Source organism: Haplochromis burtoni, unplaced genomic scaffold (genome assembly GCF_018398535.1).
Source record: "Haplochromis burtoni strain Fernald_Lab_line unplaced genomic scaffold, NCSU_Asbu1 Contig_523, whole genome shotgun sequence".
In the NCBI taxonomy this organism is placed as follows: domain Eukaryota; kingdom Metazoa; phylum Chordata; class Actinopteri; order Cichliformes; family Cichlidae; genus Haplochromis; species Haplochromis burtoni.
The window spans coordinates 55,021-79,387 of record NW_024582884.1 but is presented as its reverse complement, the minus strand read 5'-3'; the positions used below and the strand labels follow the sequence as shown (position 1 = coordinate 79,387).

The window sequence follows — 24,367 nt, the reverse complement described above, 5'->3', positions numbered from 1 at the left end:
AAAAATAACGAGGGAAAAAGAGCCCATCGTTGTTAGATGGTCTCTTGTTGTCAACATCTTTATGTTTGCCACAAAACTCATGGGAGGCATTTGTACTGTCCTAGTAGGGGCCTGTTGCAATTATATGGTGCCCGTATCGATCCCAAGTATTGATTCAAGTCGGTCGCTGAATTTAAGATTCAACAGATGCTTCTTTGGATTTCAGAGGAAATGAGAACAATGGAAAGTTCTTTCATTTGAAAACAGCAAGGCATCTCTTTAATAAGGCATTTTTATTTACCTTAAGAAGTAAGCTGCACCTTGTCTCTGTTGTGTTCACTAAAGCTTTCCAAACTGAAGGCTGAATGCTAATGAAGCAGCCCATTTAAATTCAGCTCATCCTTCATTGTTCACTGTGGAATTGGTAAAGTGTCGGTTTATAAAAGTAATTCTTACCATGTTTCACAGTTTCAAGAATATTTGCTGAATATCTGAAAATAAAATCTTTGAATGAAGTTGAACTATTAGCTCAGCCATCCTGTGTCTAATAATGCACACATGAATCTGCATGCACTCCCTCATAAGGCTCACTTTAAATTAAATATGCAAGATTATTTAACAGTATATGCAGCCAGGGACTACACCGCCAAGGTCTCCATCAAGGCCACAAGTCAGCTGATCAAGTACTGTGGGATCTTCATACAGCGATTGCAGTAATGAGGATGTTGCACAGGTTTGTTGTGGAGAAAAGAGCTGAGGAGCTGTCGTTTCACTGGTCGATACACATTCCCACCTTATCTGTGGCCACGAGCAGTGGGCAGTGACGAGTAAGATCACGGATAAAAGTGGCAGGAATGAGCGTCCTCTGAAGGGTGACTGGGCTCTCCCTTACAGATAGGATGAGGTGTTTGTCCATTCAGGGTGGGTTCAGAGTGAGATGTCTCTTGGACACCTCCTAGGTGACTTTTTTCAGGCATGTCCCCACAGGGGAAGACCCCTGGGAAGACCCAGGACACACTGGAGATATTATGTCTCACGGTGTCTGGGGAACACCTCTGTTTCCCCCAGGTGCATGGGGAGAGGGGGGTCTGAGGGTCTCTGCTTCAGCGGCTGTAGCCATGAACCCACGATGGATGGATGGATGGATGGATGGCCTTTCTATTTCAAATCTCAAATTTTAGCCAGAAAAGATAAAACCCCCAAATCCTGGGAGGCTTTCAAAAGGCTAAGAGCTTCTTATTTATTATTTTTACACAACAGCTGAATCAATTTTCTAACATACCTCTTAGAGAAAAAGCTAATTTGCCAAAGTCGGCATGCTCCTTTGATTTGGTCTGTCCCCACCTGCATGCACTACACTTAAAAACCTTCTTACTTTTTTTTTAGGCTGGTCTCAAAGATTAATTCACTCACAGATTCAGTCTTTAGTCTTTGCGAATAAAGATCGGCAGCTGACAAAGATATAGTTGCATTAGACTGCTAAAAAAAATATGATTAACTGTTGCATTTTTTTTTAAAGGGCAGGTTTTTCAGATACAAAGATGTGGGGATAACGGAAAGTTTTCCTTTCCAGTAAGCACAGTCCCTCTAAGTGACTGCATACCCAATTTTCTTTAGTATATCTTAAGGAAGACATAATTTCAGCTAATAGCATCTGTATTTACACTTGGTATCTGAAGCCAAAGCAAGACATTCCTGCCAGCTGTATAATTAATATAGCTTTAAAAAAAAGCCTCATTTTCATTTCACTGCCAGAGGGTTTGTGATTATAATTTGCTCTCATCCCTCTTTTTTTTGTCTTGGAACTTACACTCCCCTCCTTCCCTGGAATGTCTCCTCCACTTACAAACTATGTCAGCATGGGACCTGGTATTTTCTCTGTGTTCAGCTCCTCATATCTAGGAAGTAATTTTGCCTGTTAGCAATTATTAATAACACAAATCAGATGAAAGCCCGAATGCTGAAAAGCTAGTTTATCCGACAGATGTTTGAACTCATGCGGACGTTTAGTGCCAAGCTGCAGCATGTTCTCACTGGCTTCGGATCAGTTTGTATTTAGGCTGTGAGTGTTAGAGAGGAACACGCCGCAGCAGCATCCTTTTCATTAACTGCTGTTTACACGGCAAAAGGTGAAATGTGGATTTTTGGTGATCACATGTTCACAGTATTTGTTATGCTATTAGCCTAAATGTGAATCAGTTACTCTGGAAAAGCTGCTCTCGCAGGATTTTGATCCCAGCGATGCTTCAGATGATTTCTTTTCACCTGAGGAACAGGCTGTCTGTCAGGACGTTAATACGCTTCTGGCTCGGATCCAAACGATACTTAGACAAAATACACAGAGCAGCAGTAAATATTGGCTGTGTTGATATCAGTGAGTACCGGAAGCATGAACTTGCTCCCAGACCTTACGATCATTTTCCTAGAGAGCCGTTTAGTTAGCGTCATCTCTTTTTACATCAGACCCTCTGTGAGGGATTAGGCAGTCCTCACTGGCATTGAATAACATGGGAGGATTAGCACTTTTGCCTGTCACCAAATCAGTCTGACGGATTAGCAATCTCCACTGCCACTCTAGAGAATTCACTCCTGCTCTAAACGTATTCAAGTCAGTGTGACAGCCAAGGTGACATTGGAGTGAAAGGGAAAGAGTCATTTTCATCAAACCCTCTGACAGAGTGTGGCACTGCGCTGTGCATGGACAATTTTAGCCTTCACGGGCATTTAGTGGGAATGGGTAATTGGTAGCATGGGCGTTAGCAGTCAGGTGAGCTAGCAGATCTTTGACTGAGTAAACTGGTTTCTTTTTTCAAAGTTCTCCAAACTCTGGTACCTTTTTGTGGTCATTTCATGGCATAGCTTCCAACTGCTTTTTGTAGATCACATGGTTGTGCTGGTGTCATCTGAGTATGACCTTGACCTCGGAGTGGGGTAGTTTGAACCTGTAAAGCAGTCTAGAAAAGAGTCAGCGCCTCAAAGTCTGAGGCCGTTGTTTTCACAGTGGTTTTCACCTGCTGAATGAGAGTCACTGCTCCAAGTGAATAAGTTTAAGTATCTAAGGATCTCTGGTTTCACGAGTGACGCAGAGGTGGAACATGAAATGGGCGTAATCTGAGCGTTGAACTGGACCGTTGTGGTGCAGAGAAGGCAGAGCCTGAGGACAAAGCTTTGGTTTAACCAGTTGATTTTCATTCCAACCCACACCTATGGCCACATGTTCTGGGTAATAACCAGAAGAATGAGACCAAACAGTTGAGTTTCCTTTGTAGGATGGCCAGAGATGCTTGTTTGGACATTTGGTGGGGACTGGGGCAGCTGAAGTGCTTCAGGCATCCAATTAAAATGCCTCTTTGACATCTTCTTCAGGTCCTGGGAGGCAACCTGGGGCAGAGCGTGAACTTGCTGTAGATGTCATATATATCTAATCTGACCTGCAAATGTGTCAGGACCACTCAGGAGTAACTGGAAAGTGGGGCGGGGGATAACTCCATCTGGAACTTCTTGCTCAGCCAAGAAGAAGAAAAGGTATGGCTGGACCAACAGATGGCTATATAGATGTGCATTTAAAATTTTAGAAAATAGAGACAAACACCAAACGACATCTTTTTTGTGCCAACAGTGACATCTTTTAAATTGGATTTATCCCACCAACAGAACAAAATGCAGATATTCATTTGAACTTGACACGACTGACTAATTATCTAATAATTACAGCCCTATTAGAAATCTGCATGGATTTCTCATTAATTCAGGCTCCTCATGATTGCAGTTCTACAGTTAACACTGGCTAGCAGTAGCACAAGAAGATTACCTGCTTTCAGTCTCTCCTTTAGGTGAAACCGTTCCTGCTGTGCACTATTTGTGGATTTTTACCACAACAGTGACAGAAGCCCAAGGCTGCCTGTGACAGAAAGAGAAGCTCTTCTCCTGTGATTTGTTTACAGCGGATCTGCAGACTTAATGTAAGAGCATCAAATTATTGTTTGTGTGAGCTCACTGGATGCTTTCACACAATATTACACCTGCCGCATAATTGGCTGCCTGCAAACATAGCTAGAGACTGGGAAATGTGAACTCCTTGGGGAATGGAGCAGGTTTGGGCCACATAAATGTTCGCTAGCACACATTCACATGCATGAATATTCCAAAAACACTGCACAAAGTCTCATATCCACTTGAAAGACTTGTTACTAAGCGGGAAGGGAAATTTTCCACTGCTATGCAGTGGCTAGACTTCATACTGACTTGAAGGCAGAGAGTGTTTGGATAGAGCTTCTATTTTATGTTTAAACAGTGTTTCATTCATGTACTCATTTAAACGACTGGTATTCCAAAAAGCACTTGGGAAGTTAGTAAAAAAAAGACCATACAGCTGAGATAGATGCAGAGAAAATCTTTTAGCTTGAAGCCACACATTTCTGTCCCTCGGTGGACTCTGGGTGTTTGCATGAGCTCAGCAGTCTCAGCATTAGCAGTCTTACAAATTGCACCATTCAGAAAAAGCAAGTATATGCCAGAAAATCAATATAAAAAGCTGCAGACAAAGTGGCCTCTATAGCAAAGCCCATGTTTTACACAGGATGGAGGACTACAGGTGGCACACATCCCTTAGCACCTTATCTATTTTCTATCAATGGAACTAAAAGAAACAGAATAAATAGTCACAGCTGCTCAAACTAACTCAGACACAACTCAGTGTCTACCTTTTAATTTTCTAGGCCTGAATTTAGATCACACAGTAGGTTGTTTTAGACAAAAAGATGAAGGGATAACAGGTTTGGACAGTATGTTATGAAGTTTGTCATTGTGCAACAACTAGGACTGTAAGTGCCTGCTAGTTATACACATAGACTGCAAATAAAATATAAACACAAAATATAAACAAGGTCTGCAAAGTGAAGCCAGTGCAGGGACGCCTAAAATCTGCATTGTATCTAATCAACAGAAGGGGGCGACTACTGAAAAGATTTCTATTGGAAAACAACCCTTCGGTTCTCTTGATCTCTGACCTCAGCAAACATTTTTCTAATACGTTTTCATGTTTTACTAAATGTAGCCTGATGCTTATTTTTTAAATTATGTTTTTAATTAGAGTCAAAAAGGACAATCAAGCAGGTTATGCTAAAGAGCAGACCTACACTCAACCTGCTAGTTGAAACCATGTGGGTGTGCAGTGTTCCTTGGATTCTTAGTGCAGAAATAAAGAATTTGACCATAAAACATCTCTTAAATCCAAAGGAACAAATCATGAGTCTACAAAACACTCAAAGACCCAGAAACATGAAAACAACTACACTTATCAGTGACCGTGGCCATGTTTCTGTCAGAGAGTCTCTTTCAGTGTCTGTGTACAGCTTTCAGTTGTAAGTCAAGAAAAGACACAATGTCTTATAGCTTTATTAAGTAGAGCCAAATAGACTAGACTTTTATTATGAGCCAAAATGTTTTTGAGTGCACTTTACAAGTAAACTTATGACCACGTAGACTTCTCAAGGAGGCAGATCACCGAAGCAAAATAAAATCCCCAAACTCAGACAAAGTCTTCCTCATGCCAAAATTTGGTTTGACCTTTTATAATAAGACCAAAATATAAAATATGCAGTACTATAACTCAGGTTTAAGTAACAAAAGTTCATCAAAAAAATATTGGAAATATTTGGGTATCGGGTGGCATAACTGTTAGCCATCGGTACTGGATACATTTAAACACTTCTGTGTTTATTTCTCTAAAACACCCCAAGACAAAAATCAGACTGTCCTTGGCCTTATATGAGAAGTCAACAGAACTGAGTATTGATTACTTTGTGTCAAAAGTACTAAAGAGAAGTAGTTTTGCAAATTATTATCCAAGAATGGCAAATCAGTGCAGAAATGTTGAGTGCACTTAGCACATGCAACCAGAGTGCACCCTGATAGTTCTCTTCTGCTTCAGTGATCCATTAAGGCTGATAAGTGGCCGGAAACATTAAAGCGACTTTTGTCATTCACAGAAACAGTATTTTTACGTTTTAGAGAGCAATCAGGAGCAAACAGCTTGATTCATTTTCTCTCGCCTTCTGTAGATCAACAGGTCATGTGTTACATGGTTGGTTTGGCAAGAGCTAGCATGCAGATGAGAATGAGGCAGCCTCACGCAAAGACCTTCTATTTTTAGAAGGAGAAATGATACTAACCTTTCTTCCATATGAAGGGAAATTTAGCTTCATTTGATATTCCTGTTAAAGACAACTGAAGGGCTTTTCTATCTCATAGACAAGTCACCTGCTTAAACCATGAAATACAAAGCAGCAACTGGTGCAACTAAAAAGGAAATTAAAATACTTTGTTACAAAAGAATTCCCTTAATGTGCTTTACAACAGATTAATGAGATACTGTACAACTCTGCATATGTCTCAGAGCGCCTGCTTACTGTTCTCTTGTGAGATCTGCGACTTGAGGAAAATGTAACGGAAGCACCAGAACTTCTTAAGTAAAATATTCCAGCAATTATCCTCCCTTTAATGACTCCCATAGTGAATTACTGAAAAAACTGTGCCTCCAAAGAATGGAGAGATGGATCTGCTACCTACAACATCTGAAATTTCTTGGAGTTTTGATCTTGGAATCAGCATATTGATGATGAACAGATGGATGGTGGACGAATGGATGGATTCAGGGTCACAGGGAGGGCGGGGCCTATCCTAATTGTCACAAGGTGAAAGGTTTAGTGCACCGTGGACAGGTTGTCAGTCAATAACAGGCCAAATAGAGAGAGAGAAAGCCATTCATGTTAATATACTGTGAAATCCCTCATTAACATGACATGTGTATCTGTGGGTGATACTCCAAAGACGAGCAGGGAGACATACATGCAACATTCTTGCTTTAGGGTGACAGCGCTAACTGGTGCACCCCTCTGTTGTACAGCACATGTCCAGGGCGACATGCATACAGTGCGACCGCTAACTGCACCCAAGCATGAAACTCCAATGCATCCTCAATGTCAACTGTGACTGTGAAAATGCTGTGTTGAGTAATTAATAAATCAGCGAGGCATATGAAAGGACAGTATTTCAATGCTTTCTAAAGGAAACCCCCATGAAGAACACTGTGCCCTGCAACAGCACGAAACAAAGAGACAGTGAGAGAGGAGAGCTGAGATGCTAACGCAAACTGAGGCATATTTTGGGCTTGGATCGTTAAGCTCAGTGTGTATGCAGGCCAGTGGGGAGTGGTGATAATTGTACTCAGGCACGGTACAGGGCAACTACTGTGAATGCTATTTGGGTTACCACCAGTGAACGCAAATTATCTTTAAATTGCAATAAAATGTATTTTTGATGATTAAAAAGACTTGTAATGAAATCATATAAAGAAAAAACGGTCTAAAGTGTGAAGCACAGCAAACAAAGAGATATTTTGGGGAAGATACAAGGTAAAAGGAAATAATAATGAGTAATAAGGTAGCTACATTTGTATGGGCAATGAGTTTCAGGGAACACATGGTTTAAGCAATAATAATGAGTTAAAGAGAAGCTGACAGCTTTATAAGGCTGAAATGAAAACGTGCCATTACTTGTGCTTCGATTCAAAACTCTCAGCTCCACAGTGGCGAGAAATGAGTGTCATTTCATTCCAGCTGGTAGAGCATTTACTCATTATGTCAACAATATGACACCATATACAGTTTTTCTCTGAACACCTGGATTTTATGTGGGATTTATTCATTTTATTTAGGTGTTACAAAACCGAGGGGTTCACAGTGTTATTTTACAGAAAGGCAGGTAAGTCACAGTATTTAGCAAAACATAACTTTTATGGTTTCCTGAAATTTGGGCTGTCTCTGTGAGATTGTTAAGTCTGTCCACTGTGTGAAATAAGGGACAGTCTTCTGCTGCAGTGGATCCATTTCCAGCACTGCTATGCTAATTGGTAAATGATAAATGGCCTGTATTTATATAGTGCTTTACTAGTCCCTAAGGACCCCAAAGCGCTTTACATATCCAGTCATCCACCCATTCACACACACATTGGTGATGGCAAGCTACATTGTAGCCACAGCCACCCTGGGGCGCACTGACAGAGGCGAGGCTGCCGGACACTGGCGCCACCGGGCCCTCTGACCACCACCAGTAGGCAACGGGTGAAGTGTCTTGCCCAAGGACCAACGACCGAGACTGTCCAAGCCGGGGCTCGAACCGGCGACCTTCCGATTACAAGGCGAACTCCCAACTCTTGAGCCACGATCGCCCCATAATTAACCCCCAAAGCAGCTGACAAACACGGCGAGAAGGGAAGCTTACACATTTTGCGAGATTAGGAAATTGCAACAAACTCGGGATGTTCTCTCATCAAATTGTCACTGTCCCAACAGCAGCTCCGTCTTCGCTCAGCTGCTCCAAAGTGTAACATTCAGACACCTCCGGAATATTTGTTCTGCCGAAAACCCGTCTTTCAGCAGACACCCTGTGTTCTTCCTCAATTACACGGTAAAATGCTTAGATTTATTCCGGTGTGTTTGCCAGCTGGATTGCAAGACTCTTACAGCATTACAGCAAATGCACTTATTTTGGCAAACATGCAGAAACAACAAATTACTAAAAATTAGCAGAGCTTGCTCTGAGGCTGCACACAGCAAGGTATTTATACATAAACTCAGCCATGTTATCCCTTCAAATCTCAGTGTGGTGTTGCAGAATCTGGTGTGCAAGGCTAGGATGGCTGTGTTTACAGCCAATTTGCCCTAACATGGAATATTTTTATAATTTCTAATTAGATATTATGTCATAACTAAATCTTAAAATGTTGTTGATTTGATAACAAAAAATATTCAGAAGTAGTTTAGTGATGGTAAAGTGAATGCAAAGTTGCGTAAGACTTTAAAATCATAAATTTACAAAAGGCATTTTGTAGCTGAAATCATTAAAAGTAAAATTTCTTGCAGTTGTGGTATTTATTTGCAACGACGTCATAATTAAATTTGCCTTCATTGCAATTGAAACAGTAACTAAAAAAAACCTCACATTGTGACAACACTTTCCCCAAAATCTGAAAACTTCTGATCTCATTCTGATGTAAAACAGGCTCCGAATTTTTAAGAGAGGGCAGTTCAAACTTTCTCGCTATCACTCACTGTCTCACACCATGGCTTGGCTACCCTTTCATATTTTTTGCTGAGGTTTTGAGATGTCTGCTGCTGAGATTTCTGCCACCACGGCGGTACAACGGAGGCGAACGGAATTCGAATGAAATTACTTGCGCTGCTCCTTTGTCATCCTCATCTCTGCCTGTCTTCCACTGTAAATAAGTTTTCTGCTCAGTTGGATGAAGTGAAAATTATTGATGAAAAGTTATCTGTGGTTGTCACTGGCATCTTTGATGTATTCGGGCCCACATCAGTAACAAGAACTGCTTCAGCAACAAAAGTTTCTGAGACGCACTCCTCCCCGTATGAGCACAAATATTACAGGTGAGGAAACTCAATGAAAAAATAAAACAAATCTACTGCTAAATAAAGGTTGACACGTGAACTCCAGACAATGTCGGGAGAAGAAAGACAGGAAAACTACACGAAGTCTGCAGAGCGTTCACACTACTGAAAATACTTTTTTAGGTGAGGATGCTGCCTGGGCAGAACGTGCAGCAGGCACCACTCAGAGAGACCACAAGCTAGCTGTGAATATATTTGCCTATTTGCACATCAGTGAATCACACAGACTTTCAGTTCAGTGCTGCAGTGCACGTGTGAACATAGCTACACTACACTGTAAAAAAGTGCATGATGCAGCTACAGAGATGTCACCCATTTTGGAGGCTCTTGGTGTGCATTTATTTTTAAAGGAGGTGATAAGTGAGGTAAACATGCTCACATGGTAGCAGCTGTCAGTCACAAATAGCTAGAATGTGCTTGCTGTTATCACTAAATTTACTCTAAATGGGAGCATAATTTACAAAATGAACATTGTGCTGTATTAAATAAAAGTAAAAATTAGTTTTTGAGATCATAAATTCATTGTGAAAATGTCTACTGAGTTCATAAATCAAATGATTAATAGGGCAATTTTTTCATAGACTTGCATACAATGTGATGAGTTGAGAAGGGGAAGGCCTCCTGCTGGAGATTGGAAAGATTGCAGAGCCAAAGGCCTTTTCTATATTTTAAATACAGCCCATACTTCTAAAGCAAAAAATCACCAAGCCAAACTTATAATTATCCCAATTGACAGGCAGCTCTGCACATCTCTGCGTTAGATGCAGAGAAGGACACAGTTATTGCAGACATGTGGTGCCAATGCTGTCATCCTGAAAAGCCACTGAAGCTGCGGCTTTGGCCGTCAACCAGCCAAACAGCCCCCACGGCAAGGAGTGTGCTCTCAGACAGAGGATCAGCCAGAGCGTTGGTGTCCACGCAACAGGACAGCTGAGAGGCCACGGGCTCCACAACTGGTGCTACACTGTGAATATAATGGCCTCTCTGTTCTTTCAAGTGCTTTATAATGACAAGCGGGTGAGTGCATTAAGACTGAAGCTCTGTGGGCCAATCGTATTGACAGGGTCGTTACTACAGTATAGCAGGTGCTCCCCAGGAGCACCGATCTGTTCTCTACCACCGAACAAACAACCTCTCTGTATCAGCACTTACTGTTTTTTATTTGTGCTATTACCGAGCGCTCAAGCAAAGCCATCTCGCGTCCTGTCACAGAGGTGGATAAAGCCATGTTGACCATCTGAGACCGGAGCAATATTTGTTCTGAAATGTGCAACAGCAGGCGGTCTCGTTCCCTCTATCACACATGACAGGCAATCAGCAGCTGTTTTTATTACCGAGGATATGATGTCAGGAAATCAGTTTGATTTGTGTTTGCCTATCACCTGGTGTCATTTATTACGCTCGGGAAGCATAATGTGAATAGTGTCTTTTTATACCAGACTTTTATTTTGCTATTCATTGAACTCTTTCATAAAGAAATCCACTGTGTAGATGCTGCGTTATTCTTACTTCACAGGGTGATGTTTCATTTATTTTCCCGGCTGCTGCAAAAGCATCAGAAAATGCAACATGAAAGCAAAAAGATTCAGCATTTGCTTTGCACATCGTTCATAGCTGCATTTGTGTTCTGAATCCTGAATTCAGGGCAGTTTATCTTTGCATTAAAGAGTCAAACTTCTGATTTGAATCAAGCTCCCCCTCACCTACCACTGCTCTAACGTTCATTCTCCCCACCTGGTTTGCTTAATTTCATGCTGTAGAGTTTGACAACCTGAAATGACATTGCCGCGCTGCTCCCTTTGCCATCACTTCCCCTCTGTTGTCCATTTCAGTGAAGTCTTTAGAACCCATCTCTGCTCATTTCAGCTGCATTTTGTTTTGCTTTCAAAGACTCCTCTGGGCTTTATACTCTATCACCTGCACAATGTTCTATCTATTTTGCCCTAATGCATTTCTATCATTTTTACTGTACATGTGACTAAAGTGAATTTGCAGTAACAGAGATGGAGGGAGGCAGTGGGGGAGAAGGGGCGGGGGAGCTAATGATAGAATATGGGCCAGATGCAGGAAGAACTCCTGGAGATGCAGGGTTACGGACCTCACTGTTGAGAATGAAAAGAGATGAGGGTGGGAGGGCTCGCAGGCAGTCTGATATTCTCATATCGAATCTGGCTGTGGGCTTATGTCACACTTAATTCCTCGTCTCTCCTGTTGGTCCCTGCTGGAATAAGTCAATTCAAAAAGCTGTGAAATGATCTAATCAGTTTGAATCCTGTCATCATGAAAATCTAGAGTGTTTAAAAAGTGTTATAAAGTAATTCAATTCATTTTTAACCCAGTTGTATTTATACGCATAAGGTATAGCTGTTCGAGAACATAAATATCTCATCAGCCAATCACATGGTTGCAATGCAAAACATTTAAGCATAAAAACATCTGTGTTAGTTGATGACCTGCTGAAGTTCAAACTGAACATCAGAATGTGACACAAAGGTGATTTAAGTGACTTTGAATGTGGTGTGGCAGTTGATGCTAAATGGGCTCGTCTGGGTAGCTCAGAAATCTACTGGGATTTTCCCAAAGAACCATCTCTAGGGTTTACAGAGAATGGTCTGAGAGGAGAAGAGAAAACATCCAGTGAGCGGCACTTCTTAGTGAGAAAATACTTTCTTGATGCCAGCCGCCAGAGAAAAATGGCCACATTGCTGACCATTAAGCAAATGTAACTCATTGGAAACCAAGGTTTGCAGGAGAGCATCTCTAAATGTCAAACCTTGAAGTAGATGGGCTGCAGCAGCAGAAGACAACCACAGCGGTTGCCACTTCCGTCAGCCAAGAACAGGAAATTGAGCTCACCAAAATTCAACATTAGAAGACTGGAAAACCATTACCTGGTCTGATGAGTCTCAATGTCCCCTGCAACACTCAGATGGTGTAACCAACATGAAAGTGTGGATCCACCGTGTCTTGCATCAACAGTTCAGGCTGATGGGTTCAGTGTAATGGAATAAAAATATTTTCTTTGGGCCCATTAGCACCAACTGGGTATCATTTAAATACCACAGCCTACCTGAGTATTATTGCATCCCTTTACGACCACACAGTACCCATTTTCTGATGGCTGCTGATGGCTGGATAATGTGCACAAAGCTCAAATCTGGTTTCCTGCATCAGATCTCAATCAAACAGAGCACAGGCTGTGGTGGAACTGGAGATTCACATCATGCACATGCAAAGCTGCAGCAACTGCAACGTTATCATGTCAATGCCAAAGTCTCTGAGGACTGTTTTCAGCATCTTCTCGAATTTCTCACACAAAGAATTAAGCTACTTCTGAAGGCAGCCCAATACTAGCAAGTTGTGCCTAATAAAGTGTCTGCTGTTGTATATAGAGCCAGTTCACACCGGTAATAAATCTTTATTTGGTGTGGAGATTGTGCAGACTGGCTAACAAATTAATTATATTGTATATAACATGGGCACATCCATTAAAATGTAGCTGTTTAACATGACCCAGTGGTTTGAAGCTTAGGAGCTAATGCTAACAGCAGCTTGTAAACTCAGCTAGCATGATTCACTGTGATTAAACGGCATGCTTTATTGTTGGGAATGTTGGGATTAACTTGGTTCTGAGAAAAGCCTCATGTGTATTGTTAGTGTAGTCCAGAATTTTGGCACTTGAATTTTTATTGAATTTAAAGTTACTTTAAAAATTAAAAGGGTTTACTGAGTACCTACTAACCTACAAGCAGCTAACAAGTTTAGAGAATTAAAAACTTTGGATGGTGCAACATAAAGTTGAGGCTGTTTCTACCCACGAGAAACACTGAATACTGAAACTTCTCATAAGTTCTCATTAGCTAAGCTCGGAAAAATTCACAGATGCAGGAAAATATCACTCTTTGCACTAAAGTGTAAATGAACGCACCACTTTATAAAAAGCTGCTTCTACAAACTGTGCTCATAAACAATATAGAATACATATCGTGGACGTGTCTAATGTCAGCCTCCCTCTGTGTTTGTGACAGTGCCAGAGGAAGGTTGCCCACACTAACCTGAAGAACTCTTTGTGGTTTCCCCCCCAATTTTACTGGCATCTCTTGCAAGAGTGTCCTCCAGAGACCTGCCTGTTGCAATGTTTTCTCATTTCTCAATGGAAAGGATGTGCACCATTATTTGCTCCTGACATTGCTGAGAGCTGAGCGCATTTATATATAGCAGCAAGAATGGCAGATACTTCTAAACATTTTGACTTTTAGCACCTCAAAGGTGTTTTCATTCAATTGTCACAACAATCTGCAATGCTACAATATGTGTAAAGTATACACTGACTTGCATTAAGGCAATAAAAGATTATACATTAAGTTTGCAGGATGGAACTACAGTGAGATCATTGTTGGCATGAATGGAAGAACAGCTATCGATTATTGGTTCCTGTTGTCTGGTTTAAACTATGTAAGCATTCCTGAAAATGTTTCACTGTAGAAAAGGAGGAACTTGAATTTTACCCATCACTAGTTTGCGCATGGAAATTACTTGAAAGCTTCACAGTTGATATTAAATTAACCCCTTACAACATTCAGAATGCAGTATGTCACAAAACTTTGTAGCATCTTCTAGCTCACCATGGCAACATTTTTGTATATACCTATTTAGGTTGTGCCTATATGAGTTTGCATATATACAGGTCTTGTTTAATAAGTGAACAATCTCTTGGAAGAATGTGGGCTGTCAAATCACAACAACATATTTTACACACCACGTATTCTGAGTAATTTCATAAATAATACAGTTATACAGTCCCAATTACTACAGTAGTGAAAAGGTTACTAAGATGCTATAAATTACACTCACCTGACACTTCATTAGGTACATATTGTTAGTACTGGGTTGGGCCCTCTTTTCTCTTCCAGAGCTGCTTAAATTCTTCGTATCATAAAATCAAGAAGGTGTTGGAAACATTCCTCAGAGATTTTGGTTTTTGGCTGCTGCAGATGTATCAGCGGCACGTTCATGATGCAAATCCCACCAAAATCCCAAAGACTAGGATATGGAAACTGTGAGTGTGGACTGCTTAGTACAGTGAACTCTATGTCGTGTTAAAGAAACCACCTTGAAATGATCCTAACTCAGTGACGTGTTCTGTTATTCCCCTGCAAGATGGCAGACATGAGCAACAATAATAATCAGGTAGGCTGTGGCATTTAAATGATGCTTAGTTGGTCCTAAGAGGCCCAATTTGTGCCAAAAAACTATCCCACACACCTTTACAACATTTTTTCTTTTTCTGGGCCATCCTGTGTGAACCCCAGAGGTGGTTATGGAGTTTCCAACATCCTCCTAGCAACTCTTCTGGTCACTTTGACCAATTCTACATATGTAAAAGCATTGAGTTGGTGCCAGTTTACTCGTGTATTCAGTTGGATATTTGAGTTTCAAAGCAGTTTAACAAAGTAGGTAAATCTAATGGTTTTTTTTTATCTAAACAGAAGAAACCGGCTGTATGCCAAAACTACCCCAAAGCTAATATCGCTATGAACAAATGAACACATAATGATGAAGTGTAAGAGGATAAAAAACTACAGACAATCAAATTTCTTCATGAATAATATATTAGTCTTTAAAATGCCACACAGCACAGCTCAATGATGGTTTTTTTTGCCTGCACTTCCTATACTAATGGCAACCCATGCACACACAGAACACCCACTACAAGCTGGACCCATGTCCAACTGTGTGTGTTTGTGTGTATACAGCGTAGGTTGACACCAATAGTGTATATTGATTTTCTGATAAATGGCCCCGATGCTGCAGGCTTTCATTAAGAATCAGCTTCTACTGTTGTCTACACTAACAGATATGATGCGGTTTGATTGATCACATACTTTAAAGCTGATCAATACTACACTGGTTGTCTGTGGGAGGGTCATAACCTTAATGGACCTAAATTACACGAAGATGATGTTTTTATGATCCCTTTATTTATTAGGACTGAGGATTACTGACTATTGTGGATCATCCCAATTATTATTACGGTTATTATGATCATGCCAGTGGTTATTCTTATTACTTTTGCTTTCTGTGCTAAATTCTAATACTAAAATTAATTCATCTTTACCTTCGTTTCTCGAGGAAAGTCACGAATCCCCTCATTTCCCTTTCATATTCACACATTAATTTTTGATATTGAATACCTGCAGAAAGTAATAGCTGTTGGCAGCTTTGAGACATATTAGACTTCAGCACAGAGGAACTCGTGTGGTTGCAGCCCTTGTGTGTATTTATGTGCAAGAGGAGGTGCAAAAAAAGCCCATGCAGGAGGAGGTGCAATATACACCTGAGCAAAAAATAGGCTCTTTGAGTGTTGCAGCATAATACTGCTCCTGCGAATTAACCACGCATCACTGTTACATTTTAATCGTGCACTGGAGATGGGGAACCTTGAGTTTGTTGAAACTGACGCCTACAGAAACCAGCATCTGCAATGCTAATCACACTCCAGCAAAAGGGCCCCACACACTGGCCTCGTCTTGCCTGTCAAACAAAAAATTCGTCTCCAATAACAACCGAGCACTCTGGAGCTCGCTGCATCGCTAATGTGTTGCTTAATATGAAAAGAGTCCTCACTGTCCTCTTGCTTTGGACACATCTATATTCAGAAGAGGAGTGGGAAGTCATGGCTCTTGTCATTATTCGCTGATTTATCTGGGACTCCTTGGATTAGACAACTATTTTATACACCGTTTAATAAAGTTAGTTCTTCTCAAAGTACTTTAAGATCGAGTGTGATTATTTCTGATATGGAGCCATTTAGCACAGGGTAGTTAAAAAAAAAAGTAAACTAATTTGTGTTTTATCGCATCTCTCTGACTAAACATTTGGAGGCTTTTATCTGGTTTCCACTTGTTATAGCCATTTCCTTTTTTTCTTAAGAAAAGTTACATAAAATTCTCATATTCTACACCTTTGCGTCTGCAGTATGCGTGCTAGGCACCCTTTTAAAATATACTGTATTATTAATGATATGAACATAAATGCCACGTTGCTTTATCCTTTCTAGATTTCTAACCTTGCCACTGGAGCTAAACGTTAGTGCTTAAACTCTAATTTAAGAATATATTTTGCTATGAAGATATTAATAGAAAACAGCAAGAAGACTTATTTAACTTGACATATCTTCTTCCTTTTCCAGTCAGATTAAATGAGAGGAGAGTCTTCCTCCCTGACTGTGAAACACAGTGAACATGAAACAAACTCCAACATTATAGAGCAACCTGCACAAAAGGACCTAAGTTAATTATATTACTCAAATAAAAAGAATTATTTATTGAAGTCCATGAAACTTCTTCTATAAGCATTCTGTATATGACAATTCAGAAGCTGAAACATTTGCTTTTTATTGTAGTGTTACTGGGAAACCTTATTGACCTTATTACATGTAAAACCCTGGAAATTTAAAGTCTTAATATAATTCATGTGTGTGTTAGTTGGAGGCTCTGACATCTGGGATTGAAAAGTGGCAACTGAACAATATTTAATCAATTATTAATGGTGTAGATAAAACTGATTCACATGGTAATTATTAAGTAATTAAAGTTTCTGTCTGCAAATCTGTCTTGCATTAATAATGTTGCCTTTCAGCAGCCATCTGTTGTTTTATGTTGTCATAACGGGTTATTTCAGAACGATCAGTTTAACGTGCACTAATATCCTGAGAATGTGTTTGACACCTATGGGGTGTATTGATTTTCTGACAAACTGTACACATACTGCAGGCTCTCATTAAGAATCACCGTGATTAACTACACAATTACTTTAAAATTCCTCAATAGTAACCCGGTTGGCTGTGGAAAGGTTGAAACCTGAGCACGTCGCAGTAACAGATCACCTGATAGCTGGATAATAACAATGAATATAATTTTTAATGGGTTTTTTTTATCACTGTGGATTATCTCTAAAAGAGCACATCAATGGGAAGGGCAAAGACGTTTTTGCTAATGGAAATGATTTTACTCTCATTCAGCTCAGTCTCTGAGTTATTGTTACTTTGGGAAGTACAATAAATGGGCTCTCGGTGAAAATGACATTTAAACTTCCACGTGGATGATATTTAATTCAGATTCAAGATGAAACAAAAAAAAAAAAATCTCCTGCTTCTCCACGATGAGAGATTTTGAGAACAAAACACATTAGACCTTCAACTGACCAAGTGACCTCTTATGATGCCAGTTATACATTCATGTGCACTGTTATTATATTTCTAATCATAAAAATTCCTCCTATAATGAATCAAATTGTCTACTTTTCTTTTAGCAACCAGATTAGACAGACAGGCCCTGCCATTAGGGATATTTGTATATTTTTGTAGTGCACTTATCCAAAAACTGGTACTGATCTGTGTGCAGATGAACAGTTGGTGGCTTTTGGAGGCAGGTGCGATACATCCCCTTCTAAATCAGCCAAGTATGGCGTAAAGATCTGGTGTAACAGTGATGCCAAAACTCATTTTCTGCAAAAATTATTTTTAAACTATAATCGAAACCATAACTGATTAGATAAAAGTATTTTTAGTATAAATGTCATTGGAAACCGCAGACAGGTCCATAACTAAATGGTCAGTGACGCAATTTTTGTCATTTTTCCACAGTCGATTTTAAACGATATAACCAAGATGTGATTAAAGTGAAGACTTTCACCCTTAAGTGGTTTAATTAAGTATTGCAATAAATGCGGAGGAATGACAGAAGCACCAAAGTAATGGGCCAGACTAAGATAATGTTAAATATATGGATTTAATAATTGGATGAAAATCATTTGTAGCTAATGACTGCCTGAAGTCTAAAACCTGTGGACATTACTAACTTCTGTAATCCCCTCTTTTAAATACTCTGGCAGGCCTTTACTGCACCCACCTTCACTTCCTGCTTATTTGTGGTTCAGTCACCGTAAAGCCACTGTATGGGGCTGAGGTCAGGTCACTGACGTGGTCATTGAAGAATATTCACTTTCTTTGCCTCTTGGGCTGATTTTTCTTTGGCATGCTTTCAGATGTTATCCATTTGCACTGAGCATAGAGTACCTTCTACTTTTATCAGCAGTCACATCATCAGTAAAAATTAGTGACCCTGTCAGCCTTGCAGGCTAACACAACATTCACGCAATCTTGAATAAGCAAATGCTTCAGCCAATACCTTTTGATTAGCCTTGTCTCATGCTTTCTTGCTTTGTGGTAGATTTTTGTTCTGTATTCATTGAGATATTTGAATGCTAATCAATAAAATCAAATCAATCAAACATCATGTTTGAACGATGATGCGATATGCTTGGAATGATGAGCTGCTTCTTTCCATCTCCACACTTTTTAATTCCCATCATTCTGGTACAAATTAATCTCGGTTTAACCTGTAAAAATAATTTTATTCAAAACTGTGATGCGTCAGTCAGCAAGTTGGCATATAGACTGGAGCAGTCAGGGATTAAACCTGCAATTAATAGATCACATGCTCTGCCTCCTCAGCTACAGCCACACCAAGCTCTCAGGCTTTTTAGTGAGCTGGTCAATTCATTCCTTATCCCGAAAAGTTGATTCATCTGGTCGCAGCGTTTTCATTGCATTTCGTCCCTCATCCAAGTGACTGCAGGTCATTTGCACAATGACTGAAACTAGCACCACTGGCAAACAAAGGGCTGTGAGGTCAGTTTCTTTATCATTTATATTGCAAATTGTCATAACAATTGATCAACACTCACTGATCAAAGACCATTGATCAGTGGCCAGTGGAATAGCTGCAATCACAGGAGTGTTTGGAATTTCTTTTCCTGGATGACTGAGCATGCATCAAGACAAATTCATTCCCTACTTTTAAAACAGCCACTGAATGTTTTTTGCTTTCTCACTGATGGGCTTATTTTATTTCTTTTGCCTAATTATGGCCTCGGTCACTTGCATGAAGTTGCTACCAAATGCGAGTAATACATTTAAAATCATAATAAGCTTAATTTATGACGGCATAAGGAGACTGGCCTCACATGGCCATGAAACTGCTTCTCAATCAACTGTTAATTTTGAGCTTTAATGGAATCTGGTCAAATAAAATTTACTTGATTGGTTCATTGGTATATATTCACTTTTAAACATCTCTCTTTATAAATATTTTATACATTTCCTTGTATTTCTCTCAAAATTATTGCTTCATGTTTATGATGCCAAAGAATATTTTTTCGCCTGTACTTAGACTAAGACAGACGTTTTGGTAATAAATGGTGAGATGCATTTTTAATTATTATCATTTAAATCTGGAGGATCAAGAAAAATGGGCTGACTTTTGCATGCTTAAGGATGGAGGGAAATCAGCCACATCATATCTGTAGGTGTAACTTTGTGATTGCACTGTAATCTATTTTAGTTTCTAATGTTATATTTTATTTTGTTTTTTCTTCTGTCCTTGGTTTGCATGTGCGCTTCTTTTTCTTTTTTTGCCTTTTAGAAATCCCTTTTATGTTTTATTTATGTCTTTTATGTCTTGCCTTGCCTTAGATCTTGTTTCTCTTATTTCCTGTTAGATCACAAACAATAACAGAAAAAAATCCTTGTCACACTTGTTGCAGCAGCATGTAATCAATCCCTATATTCTTCCATTTGGTTTAAGTTGGATTTCTAATGTAATCCAACTAATGCCAATAAAGGGAATCAGTACATGTAAGACGGAGCTTAACAGTCAGTGCATAAAACCCAAACACTGGCATTGCTTTTCTCCATTATTGGCACCATCTGAGGGAAATAAAGGTGCCAAGAATCAGCCAGGCGGTTTGTGTGCAGCTACGCGGGTGGGATGTTAACTCATTAGTTTGCGCACCCACAATGAGGGACAAAAACAGGGGGGAGGGGGCTGAGCTTGATTGGTAAGGCTGTGGAGGTCAAGAATACAGTCATGGTAAGTATGACCAGCTGTACATTGAGGCAGCGTGAAGGTTGATTGGGAGTTAAGTCAGGAGAAAACGGTGGTGGCGCGGTGATTTCCTCAGATGAGTTTTGTGCACTTGGTTATTACCCAGAAATCCTCCCGTGTGACACAAGACACAGACACGGCAAGCCTTGAAATTTCCTTGCAAGGGAACAGAGTTAGAGATGCGAGAAAGGGAAAGGGAAAAGGAAGACTGCCAGGGTTGGAGAAAATAAACAATAGAAGGTTGATAGGGTGGTAGGGGAGGACAGAGGGGCGGAGGCCATCCCCCCATTAGCTTATCTCATTCCCCCCCCCCCCAACCCTTAACAAGGGATAGTTTTCTCCTCGTCTCTCATCTTTCTCTCTCCCTCTCTCTATCTCCCGGGACCAAACACACCCCTGACAGGTTGCCATGGAAACGTCTCACACACACAAACGCCCACACACTCACCCACACTCTCTCTCTCTCTCTCTCTCTCTCAGAGACACACGCTCACCATCACTCTCTCTCGATCTTGCAGCGGTAACGCCTGTATCCCCTCTCCAACCCCTCCATTAGCATTCCTCTTGCTTGGATACAGCAGGGGCGGCACTGGCCGAAAGCCCTGAGGTACACCAGAGTCCTCCGTGCACCTAAATTCATTTGTTACAAGAAAACTTCTAAAAACCATACTTTGGTGAGCACACTGAACAAATGCATACATGCTGTGGCCTTGGATTTTGGAACGCAAAAGTATTGTTCCCTTTTTAAAAAAAAAAATGTAATTAAAAAAAGGCTTACAAATGCATTTCTGGTTATTTCCCCTGAACTATGCTCTCTATTATGAAGATAACAATGGCCAGATTCAATTTGCACACAATTACTGTAGCCATGCCATCCTCAATTAATGCCCACGGAAGTCAGAGAAGAGCCAGTAGCTGGAGAGTCCCTTGGCTGAGCATAACTCATTTATAATTCAGTCTTATTTTTCGTACTTAAGGTCAGAACAGGAGCGTGTAAAGTGAGGGGTTTTTTGCAAACACTCATCCGCATGAAGGGATATCTACACTATATCTCATCCCCGCAGGCTTTTAGGGATCCTGGTCCACTCTGAGGGGGGTACAAAAAAAGAACTGTGTTCCTCAGTGCGTTCCTCTGCTGCAGGGCCACACTGACTCACAGCAGAACACCAGCTTCATACAGAGCTTGTGTCATCCCCCGCCGTGCAGCACAGGAGGGTTTTTATCTCTCCACCTTGTCAAGTGTGTTGGTGTCATCATGTCAGACGGTGTATAGATGCGATCTCTTTGCTGCAACAATCTCAAGTGGGGGGGGAAAGAAGTCACATCCACAGGCGTCACCATTCATGCAGGCGGTGGATTGTCTTTTTAAATTTATTTATGTATATATATTTTTTATATTTTATATTGAGTTTTCAGTCATACGGTATGATACATAAAGTGTGATCACAATGCAGCATCCTTTCTTCCCTCAACACCTACATCCCTCCCAAAACAGAGGCAGAGCTTTTATCTCCATTCACCACCACAGACCTCATGGGGACCTCATCAGCTCTCCTGTTCGCATTTATTTATTTACTTATTTGAATAACTTGCATCCTTCCCCCCTGAAAATATTCTCACACCTCCTGCCCGGAGAGGGACTACGCCTATAGTCTGCTGATGAAACCAAGTGTCAATATCTTTTCTTTTCCCCCCCTTTTTTTTCGCGAGTTATCGCCCAGTTAATGAGTGAGTTGGGAAGGATTTTGTTCATGTTCGTCACGGATTGAAGTGAAATATGAATTTGAGCTTAAAAAAATATAAATATATATGTATCTATCTCTCTCTATATATATCAGTGTTACAACAATTTAATGGTCGATGAAGTATCACGAGTCTTACCTTTTACCTGCTCCGCCACATGCCAAAATCCACCTTCACGTTTTACATCACTGAGTGGGAGTCCGAGGCGCGCACACTCTTAACACAGACTTGCACAGACTGTGAATGCAATCCTCTCTCTGAGTTGGTCTCCTTCCACTCTGGCTTCCATGGAAAAACTACCTTAAAATAGCAGACTTTTTTTCGTTTTTTTTTAATGTGGTTTCCTCTCCGGTTATCACGCAGCTCAGTGTTTCTGAAGTCGGCTCCAGGTTTAACGAAGCATCGGCACCGCGCTGGTATCACGGCGCGCGGAGAGAGAGAGCGAGAGAGATGCGTCAAGCCAGCAGTGTGTACAGAGTGGCATTAAATGTTGGCCTTCAGAGTAAAAGCCTGAAAAATGCTCTCTGATGTACAGTTGTGCCAAACAGCTGTCATTTAGTTTGGCTGAATCGTGAATATATTTATAGGTCAGCAATCTGAAGCAGTTTAGTCTCGACTTAGATCATTATTGATCTGGATCATTAAAACGTACAGGACAGTTTATTAGATACACCTTTTCAGCCTTTTCAGTCTTTGAAAATACTGAAATTTTTTGTGATGTGGTTTCAACAAGGTGCCAGAAACATTTTGGTTCATATTGATGACATTGCAGAGTTTTGGTAGGTTTGTCTTTGCATATACATTATGTAAATCTCCCATTCCATTACATCCCAAAGATGCTCATTTGACATTTTCTATATTTCATGTTCAAGGAACCAGTTTGGGATGATTTGAGCTTTGTGACGTGGAGAGATATACTGCTTGAATGAACTGTCATAAGATGGGGACGTGTATTCATAGAGGGATGCAACAAAACTCCAAAGGGCCAAAGACGTGTTCTTCAGAGGTGCTCGTCTGTACGACTTGGTTGTCATGAATGATAATTTTACTTACTCATCCCTTCCTGTCAGCTTGGGCAAGTCACGTATATCATCTTTATTTCTCAGTCTGATACACACTTTGAATTTCAACAGCTCGATTTGACCATGTCTATATGACTAAATCTATTTAGTTTCTGCCACTGAGAACATAATCAGCTGTACCTAATAAAGTGGCCAGTGAACGTACATATTCAATGTACAAAAGACAGATTTTATTACAACGTCCTTCCACAGAAGCAGCTTTTATTTGAACCTGTGGTGGTTTTAATCTTGTTCATCTAAAGCCAATTTGCAGTCTTGGTTCAGCTGTTATTAAAATGGATCTCGTTTACAGTTGACTTAGTAGCATTGTGATGGCGGGAAGCATTGCATTAGTGCTAAGTGGCCAGATGATAATCTGGGTAATCACAGAGGATGTTTCTGGGTGCAAGACTTATGGAGGCAGTGCATGGAGGTATAAAGCACACGGTGGAAACTCCAACTTTGTTTTCAAAGCAAGATCAGGCAGATGAAACAGAGAGCACAGCACCAAATTAAACTTTGTTTAGTGAGCAGAAGTCCCACAAAGTGGAAACTGTTGCCTTGTACAAGATGGCATGATAGATAAAGAATATTTTAATAAATAATGCGAGACTCCATTCAGCAAAAGTCAAGTCAAAAGAATGCTGTGTCCTAGTGGTCTCAAAGGGTGAGGAGGCCTCTTCTGAAAAGCTAAAACAAGGCTTAAGGTGGACTAAGATATGCACATAGTGGATAATGGAAAAGGACAGTATGTTTTCCATCATATAGACACTACTATGTGCAGCTATTTGTCTACTGTAAGGAAGTTATAATAAGAAGTGATTGTGGAAGCTATAAACAACAGTGTATGTCAGATAACCACTTTCCCCCCCAATCCCTCCGTTTCCCACCTTAAAAGAGAAAAAACACTTTACTTATCCTCTTATCCAGCATAGAAGATCAAATTGAAATAATGCATTAAATGAGGGAATTATTGATAAAGTGCTTAAACACTTGGAAAAGCTCTTTGCTTTCTATCAGCTGGGCTTTTCTTATCAAAGCTATGGTGGAAGTGAGATGTTCCGATCTGTTTTCTTTTACGTGAAACATAATAGTGGTAATGATGCAATATAATATGCTTAAACATCAACCTGTCATGTTAGAGGTTAAAATCAAAATTGGACTC

The 24,367-nt window shown here is 40.3% G+C and overlaps 1 protein-coding gene across 1 annotated transcript in view; it reads right to left on the bottom strand.

The window, feature by feature from the left end:
* The window catches only part of lingo2b (leucine rich repeat and Ig domain containing 2b), a 37,625-nt gene extending 15,020 nt beyond the window's left edge, over positions 1–22,605 (bottom strand). The window contains exon 1 of the mRNA XM_005947534.3: positions 22,280–22,605. The gene's annotated coding sequence lies outside the window, so the exon portion shown is untranslated. The remainder of the gene's footprint in view (positions 1–22,279) is intronic.
* Positions 22,606–24,367: the final 1,762 nt, after the last annotated feature.